Raw genomic sequence first — 15,705 nt, 5'->3', positions numbered from 1 at the left:
GGGAGGGTGGGGTGAGGGCCCTTGCGTCTGTGAGGCCTTCAAGCTATCTTTAAATATTGTGGACACCCGTAACAGCTGCAGTCTGAATGTCCCCCCAAACACTTCCAGGACAGAGCCCTGCTGTGGCTTCTCTCATGAAAGTCAATTTCCCTTCCTTTAACTGTGAGCAGCCTCTGGCTTCACAGCTGAAGGCTATTTCAAAGGACAGATTGGCCTTGTTAGTTGCAATAACGCTTCATGCTCCTGAACTCTCGAGTGCCTCATAGAATCAGAGAATTTACAGTGCAGAAGGAAGCCATTCAGCCCATCAAGCCTGCACCGGCCCTTACAAAGAGCACCCTACTGAACCCCACGTATCTACCCTATTCCCGTAACCCAGTAACCCCCCACTTGACATTTTTTGGACACGAAAGGCAATTTAGCAGGGCCAATCCACCTAACCTGCATATCTTTGGACTGTGGGAGGAAACCGGAGGACCCAGAGGAAACCCATGCAGACACGCAGGAACGTGCAGACTCCGCACAGTGACCCAGCCAGATATCGAACCCGGGACCCTGGAGCTGTGAAGCAACTGTGCTAGCCACTATGCTGCCTTGCTGCCCACTCAAAGCTCCTCAAAGCAATAGGTGCCCTACCTGACACGATGATCAGTTCTGCATGCCCAATAAACTTTGATGCCTGAACAGTGTGCCTAACCCCATGAGTGTCAGCACCATAGAGACAGCTGCCAACAATCAAACACTAAAGAGCAGAGCTTCACCTCTAAGGATCCTCTCACGGCCAAAGGGCAAGTCTGGATGAGCGGAGAGCACAGCTTCCGTAATGTTCCCAGCAGAGGTCTGGCATATAGGGGTTCCTGTGCTGGATGGGAGTTAATGTGCACAGCAAAGTTTGCCAGTACAACTGGCTCACTGGATGGCACTCTGAGAAAAGGTGGGACAGTCATGGTAATGATGCGGGAGGCTTGGGGAATTTGAGGGCCCTGGGATATGGAAGTCTTAACTGATTGTCGGTCTCTCTCCTTCGCCAATTCCTTCCAGATACAAAAAATGCTTGCTGGTGTGGATTCCACTGAGGTTGCCCTCACTGTGCTCGTCGCAGCCAAGGTGGGAAGATGCCGAAGATGGCAGTGAGGCTGGAGGAAGCACCACACGTGCTGGAGGCCGCCACACACCCTAAACACCCAGCTGCCCATCAGGCTGAGGAGGCGACCAGAAGAGGATGGAAGCCACATGACAAGGTGTACAAGAGTTGTTGGTCCTTCCATGAGCTGATGGACAGCATATGCCACAGAAGTCTGCGTCTCAACAGGCAGACAGTATGGCACCTGCGCCAAATCCTTGTGAACATGGTACACCATGGAGGAGGAGGGCACTCGCTCCCAGTGGCGTGAAGGCCACTGCAGCACTAAATTTCGAGGTCACTGGGTCATCCTGGGACAAGCGGAGATCTGTGTGGCATTTCATATTCACCAGCCCATAGGTGCATCTGGGAGGTTATGGGTGCTCTGTATGGCAGGGCATCAAACTATATCACCTTCAACCTGGACCAGGTCACCAAGATGCTGGGGCTGCAGGATTCGCCACCATTGCCAGGATGCCCCAAGTCCAGGGTGCTATCGTTGGCAATGCATCTTACCCGGCGAGCACCAAGGCATCAGCAAGTGACCTATACTCACTGGAAGGGTTTCCACACACTGAATGTTCAGATCAAGTGTTACCATCACCTGAGTATCATGCATGTGTGTGCCCACTATCCCGGGAGCTTGCATGAAGCTACATCCTGGGGTACTTGGAGATCCCCGGTGTCAGAGCATCCGTAACCACCCCAGGATGACGGGTTGGCTTGTGGGGGAAGAAGGGATACCTGCTGAGGTGATGGCTGATGATGCGAGTATGGAGGCCCGAGGCCGAGGCAGAGACCCTTTATAATGAGGCCCACATGGCTATAAGTTTCTGCTCGGTGATTCTGCGTTGTCGCGCATCCTGAAGGCCCCCTTGGAGAACGCTTACCCAGAGCTCAGAGGCTGAATGCCCTTGACTGCTGGTGTTCCCCGTCTGGAAGGGAACATTCTTGCCTGACGATTGTCTCGCGATGTCCATTCATTCATTGTCGCAGCATCTGCATGGTCTCGTCAATGTACCATGCTTCGGGATATCCTTTTCTGCAGCTTATGAGGTAGACAACATTGGCCGATCGACAGTTCCAATGTGCCACAGCGAAAAACCGCACCTACCTCCTAAAAGACAAACACAGGACACAACCGACAGAGTACCCTTCGTCATCCAGTACTTTCCCGGAGCAGAGAGGCTACGACATCTTCTTCACAGCCTCCAACACGTCATCGATGAAGATGAACATCTTACCAAGGTCATCCCCACACCGCCACTACTTGCCTTCAAACAACCATGCAACCTCAAACAAACCATTGTTTGCAGCAAATTACCCAGCCTTCAGAACAGTGACCACGACACTACACAACCCTGCCATGGCAATCTCTGCAAGACATGCCAGATCATCAACATGGATACCACCATTACACGTGTGAACACCACCCACCAGTTACGCCGTACATACTTTGTGCTTGAGGTGCTGTTACCTACAGAGCTATAGACCAAGAGTTGGATGGTGAAATTAGACAGAATAGTTCTTTCTTAGAACATAAGAACTAGGAACAGGCGGCAATTTAGCCTCTTAAGCCTGTTCTACCATTCAATACGATCATGGCTGATCTTATCATGGCTTCATCTCCACCATGCTGCTCATTCTCCATAGCCCTTCAACCTATTATTAATTAAAAATCTGTCTAACTCTTCCTTAAATTTACAGCACTGTTTCAGCATCCACTGCACTCTGGGGTAGCGAATTCCACAGATTCACAACCCTTTGGGAGATGTCATCTTCTCATCTCTGTTTTAAATTTACCACCCCTTATCCTGAGACTATGACCTCTCGTTCTAGATTGCCCCACAAGAGGAAGTATTCGCTTCACGCCTACTTTATCCACAACTTTTATCATCTTATATACCTCAATTTGATTTCCTCTTATACTTCTAAACTCTAGAGAGTATAGGTCTAAACTGCTCAATCTCTCTTCTTTAGAAAAACCTGTCGTCTCTGGAATCAATCTAGTGAACCTCCTCTGAACTGTCTCCAATGCCATAACATCTTTCCTCAATAAGAAGTCTTACAACACCAGGTTAAAGTCCAACAGGTTTGCTTCGAATCAAAAGCTTTCGGAGCGCAGTTCCTTCCTTAAATGGCAGGCACAAGTTTGGAAAATAATCAAAAAGGCTAATGGAATGCTAGCCTTTATATCTAGAGGATTGGAACATAAAGACACAGAAGCTATACTGCAGCTATACAAAACTCTGGTTAGATCCGACTTGGGGTACTGTGAGTAGTTCTGGTCACCACACCTTAGGAAGGATATTTTGGCCTTGGAGGGAGTGCAACATAGGTTTACAAAAATGATACCTGGATTGCAGGGATTAAGTTACAAGGAGAGATTACTCAAATTAGACCTGTTTTCATTAGAATTTACAAGGTTATGGAGTGATCCGATCAAAGTATTCAAGATATTAACAGGGAATGACAGGGTAGATAAAGATAAACTACTTCTAATGGTTGGAGATTCTAAAACTAGGGGGCATAGTCAAAAAATTAGGGCTAGACCATTCAGGAGAGATGTTGGGAAGAACCTCTTCACTCAAAGGGTAGCAGAGGTTATGAACTCTCTCCCACAAGCAGCAGTTGAAGCTAATAATAATCTTTATTGTCACAAGTAGGCTTACATTAACACTACAATGAAGTTACTGTGAAAATCCCCTAGTCGCCACATTCCGGCACCTGTTCGGGTACACAGAGGGAGAATTCAGAATGTCCAATTCATCTAACAGCACATCAGGATGGAGTATGGTGATTGTATATGGGTTGACAAGTCCCAGTTGCTATATCCTTTTTGTCAACATCTTGTGTTGGGATTGGGTTTAGAAATGGCTCCACTCATGTCACAATTGTCCCAAATTTGCGGCTTCAGTCCGCTCTTCCTCTGAGATGCCTGCCTCTCCATGAGCTGAAGATCTTTCTCTGCACTTTGAACTCCAGGATATCCATATCATATCTGGTGAGGATTACCAATTTGGCCACCCCACCAGCAGTTGCTCTCTGCTTCCTAATATTATGGCTTCTCTTCTCCTGAACTTTCTGGAGAGTTCTGCAGCTCCCCTCCCCTGCAGGGGTGTGGAGCATGGTGCCCTGGTCAGTTGTTAATTTTTAATCTGAGATAGATAGGTTTTGTTAAGCAAAGCTATTAAGAGATATGGGCCAAAGGCAGGAACATGGAATTAGGCCACACGTCAGCCATGATTTCATTGAATGTTGGGGCAGGTTCGAGGGGCTGAATGGCCTTCGCCTGTTCCTACGTTCCTTCCTATGAGGGTGCGAGGTGTCAGCCAGTTGCTTGGGAGGGTGGGTGGGAGGGTTGAGAAATTGAAGGGTGGCAAGCGGGACTGATACCATGAGAGGGTTGGTAACTTACCCTTGCAGCTCGTTGGAGGTCGTTCGTCTTCTTCCAACATTGGCTGGCCATTCTTCATGCTGTCCTCACTCACTACAGCTGCCACTGCCTCTCGGGCACATTGCTGCTGCTGGTTCTCTGACCCCTTCAAGGGATCAGGGTGCCACCCCCCTCTCATCCACAGCGTGTGGAAGCCTGGCCATGTCGGTATCTCCAAAGTCCCTGCGCTGCCATCCTTGTGTGTTGACTGGGAGTGAATGCTGAGGGAACATTTAAAAGCAGCTTCCCCTTGTTAGGGGCAATCAGCTGAGGCACAAGTCAGATGAATTAGATGGTGAGGTAGACAGGTAAGTCGTGATTCACGTGGGGTCTCATCTTTTGCACTAATGGGTGAATATAGGCTGCGATATTGCCATTATAGCCGACAAGAAACACCCCGGCAAACATGCCCAAAATAATGCTCAGTCATTTTTGGGTGAATTGCGCCCCAGATCTTGAGGCTCTTGGAGTAAAGGAAAATGGGTGTGTGTGATTTATGCCATCAGTCTGGCTGGGTGGGGCCTGATGGAGCTGGCAAGGCCAAATCCACAGAGTTTGGGGCGCCATTTTTAAGGGTGCCCCGAACAGAACTGAAGACCAGCCCCTCCGCCCCATTGGCCAACATAACATCATCGGGGGCCCTCTCCTCACCACAGAAGTATTACCAGTGCTCCCCCCGCCTCACTGCACATCCCCCCTCGCCCTCCTGCATGCCTGAAAGTTTGCCCCCTCAATGGCCTCGGCACTCCTCCCCACCACTACACATCAGAGGAACCACTCCTCATGTGGCATCCCAGTGTTCCCGCCTCTGGCACTGCCCCAGCACTCCCCCTTCACACAGGGTGTGTAGGGCAGAATCAGTTAGCAGTGCCAGGGCACTGCCTGGGCATGTCCCTTTGCCCCTGAAGACTGTACCTACCTTTCTTTTCACCCACGGTGATTGTGTGCATGGCTAACATGGGTTCAAAATCATCCCCTTGATGTTGTCAGTGACTTAGATATTCGTCAGTTTCAAAATGATAACAGAAGCTTTGGTCCTTGGCATCAACGACAGTTCTATGATCCAGGGAGACCTGCCTGGGGGGTTTAAAGGCAGCACAAACCTTTTCAGCACTGGATGGTTTACAAAATCTTCCCAAACACAAGTATCACAACTGAGTCAATACCGCAGAAGCATATAGTCCCAGCCCAGGTTGTTGCTTTGGGAGGGCTGGAAGAACATTATTTCTAACTTTTAAGACTTTCACAAGTCTGCAAGGACAACAAGAACTCTTTATTGTCCCCCCCCCCTCTTTATATCCTGCTCCTCGGTATTTGCTTGGGTGAGTGGGCGATGGGTCAGTAATTGGCAGGTTAATCAGTCTGGGGCAGTATTTGTTGCGTGCAAGTGGATCTCATTCCTTCTCCAACATGGAAACACAAAGAACAAGCTAACATTTCCCGACACATTCCCCTGATGAATTCCACTGCTGCTGTTACCTTTAAAAATATTTCTTTTTAAGACTAATATTAAATTATTTGTGATGTCCGGGCTTACTTGACTGAATTTCCAAAATGTAACTATTAACATTTGCTGAATGGTGTCCGTTCCTGTGTTCTCCACTGTTTCTGACATAATGTACAAATGTAAAGCTATCATTGAACAAAGAACATATCCAAAGTTTCCGATCCTCTGGCTGGACCAAGCCCAACGGTAAAGACATGAGGTACTCTAATTACTGGGATAAGTTTAGAGTTCTTTCTTGCTGGCCGTATTAAGTTACCAGTGGAGTCATGGCATTTTGCCAAGAATTATGGGTCGACAGAATTACTGTATTACTGTAGACATATGGTTCCTGTTTAAAGGTTACCCTGTAACATTAGCCTGCAGATTCCTCTATGTGGGCAATAATTGACTGCAGAAGGGAAAAAGATTGGCCAAAAAGGACCATTCATAGCAGAAAAGTCCAAATCTATTTTTTTTAACTCTTCCATCGGGCTGTGTTTTAAGGGAATTTTTCTAACTTGATTATTAGCAATAAAATGTTAATAATATTGTTAACATAAACAGAAGAACAGCATTGTATAATTAAGTACGTTTGTGCTCTTGTTGGTGCACATATGTTTTGCTGTATTCTGTGCAAACCTGGAAAGTGTGAGGGCCTTGTTTCCTACCTCACTAACTAGCCTGAGCTTGGCATAATGTGATGGACAACCGGGCTGCAAAATGTTGCAGTGGTCTAGAGGAAGGGGCTTTGAGCTCCCCTGGAAACATATTGTATTCTGAATCAATAGCCTGCTTCGTAAGCAGGTCAAAAAGTTTCAGTAACTAAAATAAATCTTCAGAGGACAGGGTCAAATGATGGAGTGAGGAAATCCCTCGGAGTCCTCTTCATTGAGAAAATGGAGAATTCACTCCAAAAATGGATCCTAGGAGAACTGTCAGGAAAGGTTAGGGCCTGGGATATGGGAGTTTTAGTAGTCATCGAGGAGTTCGAAAATGTATGTCAAAAGAATGGTTTAATACCAAAAATAATGTATGTACAATAACAGTCCCAGGCCCAGCCGGGACTACTCTGCAGCTTGGCTTCTACCTGGGCTGACTTTTAATGTCCTGAGTTAACTATACCGCTGTTGGGTCTCTGCCCCTCCTCGGGGGAGCTCATACTCCACGAGGCTCATAGGGAGATTAATCGGGTTATCCCCGTGGATCTCGTGGGGGTTATAACATCCCTCCCTCCGAAATCCGTTTGTTCCTCCGAGGACGTTAGAGCAGGAGGGCACCTTCCCCTCTTTGCCCGCGGCTATAGTTCTGGTAGCTACGGGGATGGGACAGGGAGTGTATAGCATGTCAGGGAATGCCATTCCCTCAATGGCTATCTGGGGGGCACCACTGGTGACTGATCCCTCGCCAAGTCGCCGTCAGAAGCCTTGGATGCCTGGGCCTCCGTCTCAGAGTTGGGGTCTACCATCTCTCACATCTTGGTATTGGGGCATCCATGCGACGCCTCCAGATCACCATGTGTCGAGACAACGTGGCTTGAAGACTGTTCCTCTGGTGGGGCATGGCCTAACTCTGGCTTCCTGCTCCTGAGGTGGTCAAGCTACTTTTGCACCATCCGTTCTCATGTCTTCACTTGATTCGAAACTGGTCTGGTCTGTTGTACCATTGTCCCTGGAATCCATCGGACATATACTGCATCCCCTGATTTGAAACTCTTGGTCAACATCTGCCTAACTTAGCTTTGCCTCTGCAGGTCCTGACCACACTGTACTTTCTCGCTAATATCGGGGAACGCGAGGCTGAGGTGGATCCTGAGCCTCCGGCCCATCAACAGTCAAGGCATACGGTGTGGTCCAATAGCTAAACCAAAATCTTGCGAGTTGTGTTTCCACAGACCCCGTGGTCGGTTTCTTCAACCCTCGCTTGAAAGTCTGCAGTCAGTAATTTGGCCAGCCTTCGAGGAAGGATGATTTGGGGCCATGCCGTTGTGCCACACCCGGTTTGCCTTCATAAAACACTCAAACTCATTGCTGGTTAAGAGGGTACCATTTTCTGTGGACAGCACCTCCAGAATGCAGTGGATGCTGAAGGAGAGCTGTAGCTTCTCAGCCGTAGCATTGGACATGGTGGATGATGTCTGTTAGACTTCCAGCCACTTGGAATGGGCATTTACTGAAGAGACAACCCAACTTAGTGCACTGTCAATTCCAGCCCCACAGGCCTTAGAATCCCAACAAAGTGAATTAATCAATGATTCCATAAAAACTCACAAAACCTTTGCTCTTTCGCGTCCCAATAATTACAGCCACCAGGTTCGTAAGTTGAAACCCAATTACTGTTTATTTATAACAGAAATAGAGATGAAATATGCAGTAATTTCAGCTGGATAATGAGCAAGCTAATCTACTACCTCCGTTTAATTGTCCCACGCTCTACCCACACACACAAGGCAGACAAACACAGAGGGGAAGGAAAAGGGTTAGGATTAAGGTGAAAGATAAAGGGCGCGATTCTCCGCCCCCCCATGACGGGTCAGAGAATAGTGGGAGGGCCTTCTCGACATTTTTCCCGACCTCCCGCTATTCTCCCCCCCCCGCCACGGCCGCCCCACGACACGAATAGCTGCTTGCCGTTTTTTACGGCGAGCAGCGATTCTCCCCTAGCCGATGGGCCGATTTCCCAGGCCTTTACGGCCGTTTTCACGAACGGCAACACACCTGCTCTCACAGTTCGTGAAAACGGCTGCAAAGTGCCGTTCTGGAGAACCATGCCACCGATTGGCACGGCTGCACCACGGCCGTGCCAAGGGTGGCATGGACCCGCGATCAGTGGGCACCGATCGCGGGCAGCGGGTCCGAACCCCGCGCACTCTTTGTTACTCCTCCGCCCCGCTGGATCAGTCTGCGGGGTGGCTGAGGGGCATAACGGCCCGTGCATGCGCGGGTTTCACGCATATGCATGATGACATCATCCGCGCATGCGCGGATTGGAGCTGTCCAATCCGCGCATGCGCGGCTGATGTCATCGTTTGCGTCAGCCGCCGTTAACCTTGGCACGCGAGCTTAGCGAAGTTCGCTAAGCCTGCGATGCCGAGGTTCACGGGGCCTCGCTGCTAACCCCGACCGGGGAGTAGAAGCGGGTCCCGTGTGGGGGCGCGGAGGCTGCCGTGAAACACGGCCAGTTTCACGGCAGCCTTCACGACTCTCCGCATTTGCGGAGAATCGCGCCCAAAGGGCCTTGCTTCAAATGATCAGTCCTTTAGTGCACTCCCTTCACGGTATTATTGTGGAGTAAAGTCTCTGGATTACAGCAAGTGATGATCTTCTTTGCAGCTCAGCAGTAAATCTTACCCACAGCTTTCCCAGGAGGGGCCCCGAGCCAGCCTGTTCTAGGGAGAGAGTTATCAAATTCTGGTCTCCACTTCACCTCAGCCTCTTTTTTTGCAGAGAGAGGGTTATCAGTTGCTAGGTGCTGCTTGCACGAAGAGAAGGTTATCAGATTCTTGTCTCTGTTTCACATCAGCCTTTTTTGGAGAGAGATCTCTTATACCGGATTTCCGGAGCGAATTCATCAGATTTTTAAGAGAGAGAGTCAGAGCACCTCCATTCAGGCTTCAGAACGAAAAGTGAAATGTGAGATCAGAGCCAATCACCGGGCAAATAGTTACCGGGCAAAGCACAGTAGTTTGAGCCAGTTGATTGACACCGCCCCCCCCCCCCCCCCCAGCCAAGTCCATCAAAGCAAGTCATCTCTGATCTCCCCTGCTGCTGAAATCCTCTGCTCCAATTAAAGGCACAGGCCCATCTATCATCCATGAATCAAAATGGCAACCGCAAAAACAAAATAAGGGGATAACAAGGGCATAGCAAGGAACACACAGAAGGGCCCTTACCACGAGTAAAAACATTGACTGGTGGAAAGGTCCAGTGAAATTGGCTTGTGGGCGCACCCAAGGCCAGCCTGGTCATTCCCAAAGCTGCAGCGGAGCCGCTGGCGGGAACTTCTGCTGTTCCTGGCATATGGTGCAGTGTTAGGCCAGTTGTTCGATTGTAAGATCCAGGCCTGGCCACTCCACATAGCTGTGGGCTAAAATCTTCATTTTCCACATTCCTGGGTGCCCGTTGTGCAGATCCTGAAGGATGGCATGTCTGCCCTGGATTGTGACCACGATGTGGGCCCCTCACAGGAAGATGCCATCTTCCATGCTGAGCTCATGTATTTTGGTTTCAAAGTTTCATAGTTCTTTGGGCAGCTTCCCTTGCTGGCCCCCGTATAAGACAATGTGACGTACCTTTGTCAATACAGATTCCTTTTGCATCTAGTTGCGTATCTGGGTGCCAGTGATTGGCAAGGTGTTCATAAATGTATATGTCAAAATGAGTTTGTCGGCACTCAGTGGGAATGGAGGGGTATATTGGCAGTGGCAGCTTGCTCAAAGCCTTTGCGTTTGAAATTGGCGTGCCTGGGCAATACTCAAAGGTGTGCTCATACGCCGCTGGCAACAGGGCCCAATGCAGTATCCAGATGAATGCTATTGGTGGGATATTGTCTTCCTTAAAAAGCCCTAACAATGGCTTGTGGTCCATCATAATTGAAAATGGAAATGAAAATCGCTTATTGTCACGAGTAGGCTTCAATGAAGTTACTGTGAAAAGCCCCTAGTCGCCACATTCCGGCACCTTCCCGTACCAGCCTTCCCGGACAGGCGCCGGAATGTGGCGACGAGGGGCTTTTCACAGTCACTTCATTGAAGCCTACTCGTGACAATAAGCGATTTTCATTTCCATTTTCAATTATGATGGACCACAAGCCATTGTTAGGGCTAATTGTGAATCAATGCCCATGCATGTACCGATAAAATTCCTTTACAGAGAATACGATGGCTATCCCTTATTTTTCTATCTTGGTGTAATTGTGCTCCACAGCAGTCAAAGTCCTGATGCGAATGCTATCAGCCTTTCTCTTCCATCAGCCATGTGGTGGGACAATACAGCTTCCATTCCATAAGGCAAGGCGTCACAGTCACTAAACGAGGCTTGGAGGGGTTCTATTATGTCAATAATCTGGACGACGTTAGCTGCTGCTTCACCCTGGAAAAGCTTCCTCTTGAGGCACTCTCCATGCCTATTATTGTTGCTTCTTCAGTAATGTGAGCAGTGGAACGACGATGGTCGCTAGGTCAGGAATAAATTTCCCATATCAGTTCACGAGACCTGAGAATGACCGGAAGTAACTCTGTTTTCTGGAGTGGGGGCTTACCTAATTGCCCGCACCTTCTCCTCTAGCAGGTGTAGTCCTTCCCAATCCACACCCCTCTTGAGGTAGACACTTATCTCGGAAAACCGGCAGAGAACTTCCTCTAGGTTTCTCAGGTGCTCCCTTTCTGAGGCTCCGGTGACCAGAACACCACCCAAGTCGGCCGCCAGACGCGGTAGCCCTCTGAGGATGTTCTTCATAGAGCACTGAAAAATTGCACAAGCCAATGACATTCCAAACAGCAGTCCCGTATTGGTGTTGAGGCCGCTGTGGTATTAATGGTTACATAACCGGAATGGCATCCAGCTCCAACTGGAGATAGGTGTGACTCATGTAAAGGTTGGAAAAGGAATTGCCCCCAGCTAACTTTGCGTATTGGTCTTCTAAATGTGGCATTGATACCTGTCCAGAGGGAGGCTTGGGGGGGGGGGGGGGGGTCAATTTATAATTGCCGCACAGGCGTATGGTTTTGTCAGGCTTTAGTACCAGGATTACCAACACTGCCGAATCAGCAAACCGTACAGGTCGGATGATACCAGTCGGCTGAGTTCATACTCGACTTTCGCCAGCAGTGCCTAGGGGACTGGGCAGACCCAGCAGTACGTAGTCTGGGCCCCCTTAATTTTGTCCAGGCCTTCCTGGAAGACTTCTGGGTACTTCCCCAATACTTCATAAAGTTCTCCAGTGCCCAACTGGCAGATCGATTGCCCAGTCCACCCGAGGCGCTGTAGCCAGTCACGGCCTAGCAGACTCAGTCCGGAGCCCCGCACTATTATTAACGGCAGCCAAACGGAGTGTCATCCATAAGTAACCAGGGTCATCGTCACGCCCGCTATGGCTAGGGGTTCCCCCGTATAGGTCGCCAGCCTCGACTCAGTGTCCCTCAAACCCATCTGTTGAACTCCAGTCTTGATTCTTTCGAATGTCTACCTCCCTATTACCGAAACTGCGGCCCTCGTGTCCAACTCCATCCCTATCGGGTGGGCGTTCACCTGGATGGTGGGCCAACTCATGGTGTGGCGATACAATTCAATTGCATACACTCCATGTCATCAGGTTGTTCTCAGTGGAAGGTCCGGGCTCTGGACTGGCGTCTCCCTTGGGTAGGGCAGAGAGTTTGCTGACTGACCTGTGGTTTCCTATCCCTGCGTCTCTGCCGGCCACAAGGATCACACCGCCTTGGATCATTCTCCATTGATTCTGGGGCTATTTCCCGCCTGGCTGTAGTGGCCTTTGGCCAACAAACCTGATCCCGACAGCATTCACTCCAGGGTGGGGTTCCAGGGGTCCCAGTACTAGGTGCGCTGTGCGCCAGAATGGAGGGAGTCTTACACTGTTTACCTTTATCCCTGGAATCCCCTGGAGTTCCTGAACTCCCTTCTCTGCACTCTTCCATTAGAGGAAGATCCTGACGGCCATTTTTAAGTACTGCAACAGCTTGGCCATCAATTTCTGCTGAGTTGCCATATTATTTACTCCGCATACAAAGCGGTCCCTTAGCATTTTGGGTAGTGATGGCCCATAGTTGTAAAACTCTGCCAATTTACACAATCACAGCAAAAACCCAGTAATAGACTCCCCGGGATCCCCTTGGCCATCTTAAATTGGTACCTCTGAACGAAAACCAACGGCTTGGGGTCATAGTGGTTTGTTACGAGAGCCACTAGCTCCTCGAATGTCTTGGTGTCTGGGCTGAGAGGTAGGTCAGGCTCTTTATGACACTGAAAGTAGGGGCCCCAAGGTGGTCAGAAGAATTACCATCTGACGATCATCCCCTACGACAGCATTTGCTTGAAAAAAGTGCATACACTCCACATACTGAGCCCAGTCCTCTACACCCACATCAAATGCATTGAGCCTGCCAAAGAGCAGCATTTTCAAAATAGTGCAAACGATATACCTTTGTGAAGAGAGTTGGCTGTACTTCAAATGGTTAGCAGCACCGACTGTAGTACTGCTTTATCCTCATCACTAATTTAGTAGCCATAATGTGGAGATGCTGGCATTCGACTGGGGTGAGCACAGTAAGAAGTCTTACAACACCAGGTTAAAGTCCAACAGGTTTGATTCGAATCACTAGCTTTCAGAGCACTGCTCCTTCCTCAGCTGAATGAAGAGGTAGGTTCCAGAAACATATATATAGACAAAGTTAAAGATGCAAGACGATACTTTGAATGCGAGTATTTGCAGGAATTTGCCAGTAATTAAGTCTTTACCCCTCTCTCTGGATCTGTAAAGACTTTATTACCTGCAAATACACGCATTCAAAGTATCGTCTTGCATCTTTGACTTTGTCTATATATATGTTTCTGGAAAGTTCCTCTTCATTCACCTGAGGAAGGAGCAGTTCTCCGAAAGCTAGTGATTTGAAACAAACCTGTTGGACTTTAGCTTGGTGTTGTAAGACTTCTTACATATTTAATAGTCATAGAGGAGTCCGGAAAGGTGAGTCAATAGAATGGTTTATTACGAAAAGCAAAGTATATACAAGTAACAGTCCCAGTACCAGCCAGAACTACTCTGCAACAAAGCACTTGCCTGCGTTGGCTTTTAATGTCCAGAATAAACTATCCTGTTGATGGGCCTCCACCAATCAATGGTGGAACTAGTACATCATGAGGCTCATGAGGAGATTAATCAGGCCATTCCCGTGTGTCTCATGGGGGTCATAACAGGATTTCCAGTCTAAGTTCTGAACTTAAAGCTGGAGTGCATGGCAGAGTCTGCAAAATCTGTGTGTGACCTGTCTGGTCAAATATTTCAGACCTTTATCACCCTGTCTAGGACCAGGTTTCTTCTGATTTTAACTTAATTTTGCTTTATTATTGTTTTATACACATGGGGCTGGATTCACCGATTTGCAGGCTAAGTGCCGATGCCGATGTGGAAACTGTGGCCTTTTACGATGCAAATATCAGTGCCGAATCTTCACCCATCCTGCGGCTGGTGAGGGGCTAGCAGCTGCACCGGGCTAAACCCCCGGCTCCCACAACAAAAATGGCTGGAGTATGGCCGGGTTCGTGGCCGCTCCTGCGCATGGGCGACGACCTGCAGCAGTAGCACCGTAAAACATGGCGCCGACCATGCGCAGACCCAACCTGCCAAATACTGCCCCACAGGCCACCCCCCAACAGTCCCTCCAGCCCTCGCGGATGCTCCCCCAGCCAGCATTACAGCTCCTGGCCGACTGTGGTGGCGCTGGACACAGTCTGCAGCCGGCACGCCTGGTTCCTGATCGCTGAGACCACGCGTCAACAGCACAGTCGGGAACTCAGCCCATTGGGGGCGGAGCATTGGTGGAAGGCCTTCAGGTGATGCACTAACGCCGTTCCAATGTGCGCCGCGGGCGACATGATGACGCCATTTCAGAGGGGGCGGAGGATCGAAAATTGGCATCAAACCGGCGCCGCTCCCGATTTGGTCGTCGGAAGAGACTCTCCGCCCGATCGCCGATTATGATATATTCGTCAAGGCAATGGTGAATCCTGCTCATGAACTCTTGTCATATTTACTAACTCATTTTAAAGTCATATTAAAGATTTATCTCATTCAAGCCACTTAGTATTTTCAATATCTCAGTGAGGCCCTTTCTGCAGGGCAGGGAAATTGAGGTTTTAAATTCTTCCCCATCCCTGTTGAATCTTCTTTTTGTGTCATTCATTTACGGGATGTGAGTGTCACTGACTAGGCTAGCATTTGTTGCCTTTGAGAAGAGCGGGGGTGGGGGTGGGTAACCATCACCTTCAACTGCTGCAGTGCCTTTTGTTATATTACTGGGTCTAGTAATATGTTTCGTTACTAGTTGCTGCTGATGACGATGGTCTGATGATCTCATCCTGAAGAAATCACGAGTCTTCAACTTAAGCAAACTAATTTATTAATTAGTTATTGATTATATTTGAGTTTGACACTCTACAGAACTATCTATAGAAGTCAAGTAATTAAATATGATTGTATTAACTAAATCACAACTATAAATACTAACGGCACTGAGAGCTATCTATCATACACGACTGCTTACTAAACACTCCAGGGTCGAAAGAGACCAAGATCCTCTGGGAGCTGATACTTATAGGTGGATCTAGTGGTGCCCTCTATTGGTAGTGTTACAGCTGGATGTTATAATTAACCCTTTAGTTATGTACACATATAGATACCATTACATCTTTGATATGGGTACACTCACAGCGCCGTTAGAAAGGGAGTTCCAAGATTTCGATCCAGGCCATGAGGGGACAGTGACATGGTTCTAAGTCTGGATGGAGTCTGACTTGGAGGGGAACTTGTAGTTGATCAGGTTCCCATGCAGCCTCTGCCCTTGTTCTTCTAGGTGACGGAGGTCATGGGTTTGGAAGGTGCTTCTCTGCACCTTCTCCTGTCTAACATATCTCTTTCACGGCATGGCAC

This window comes from Scyliorhinus canicula, chromosome 1 (assembly GCF_902713615.1).
Source record: "Scyliorhinus canicula chromosome 1, sScyCan1.1, whole genome shotgun sequence".
Lineage (NCBI taxonomy): Eukaryota > Metazoa > Chordata > Chondrichthyes > Carcharhiniformes > Scyliorhinidae > Scyliorhinus > Scyliorhinus canicula.
Note: the sequence above shows the minus strand (reverse complement) of the source record.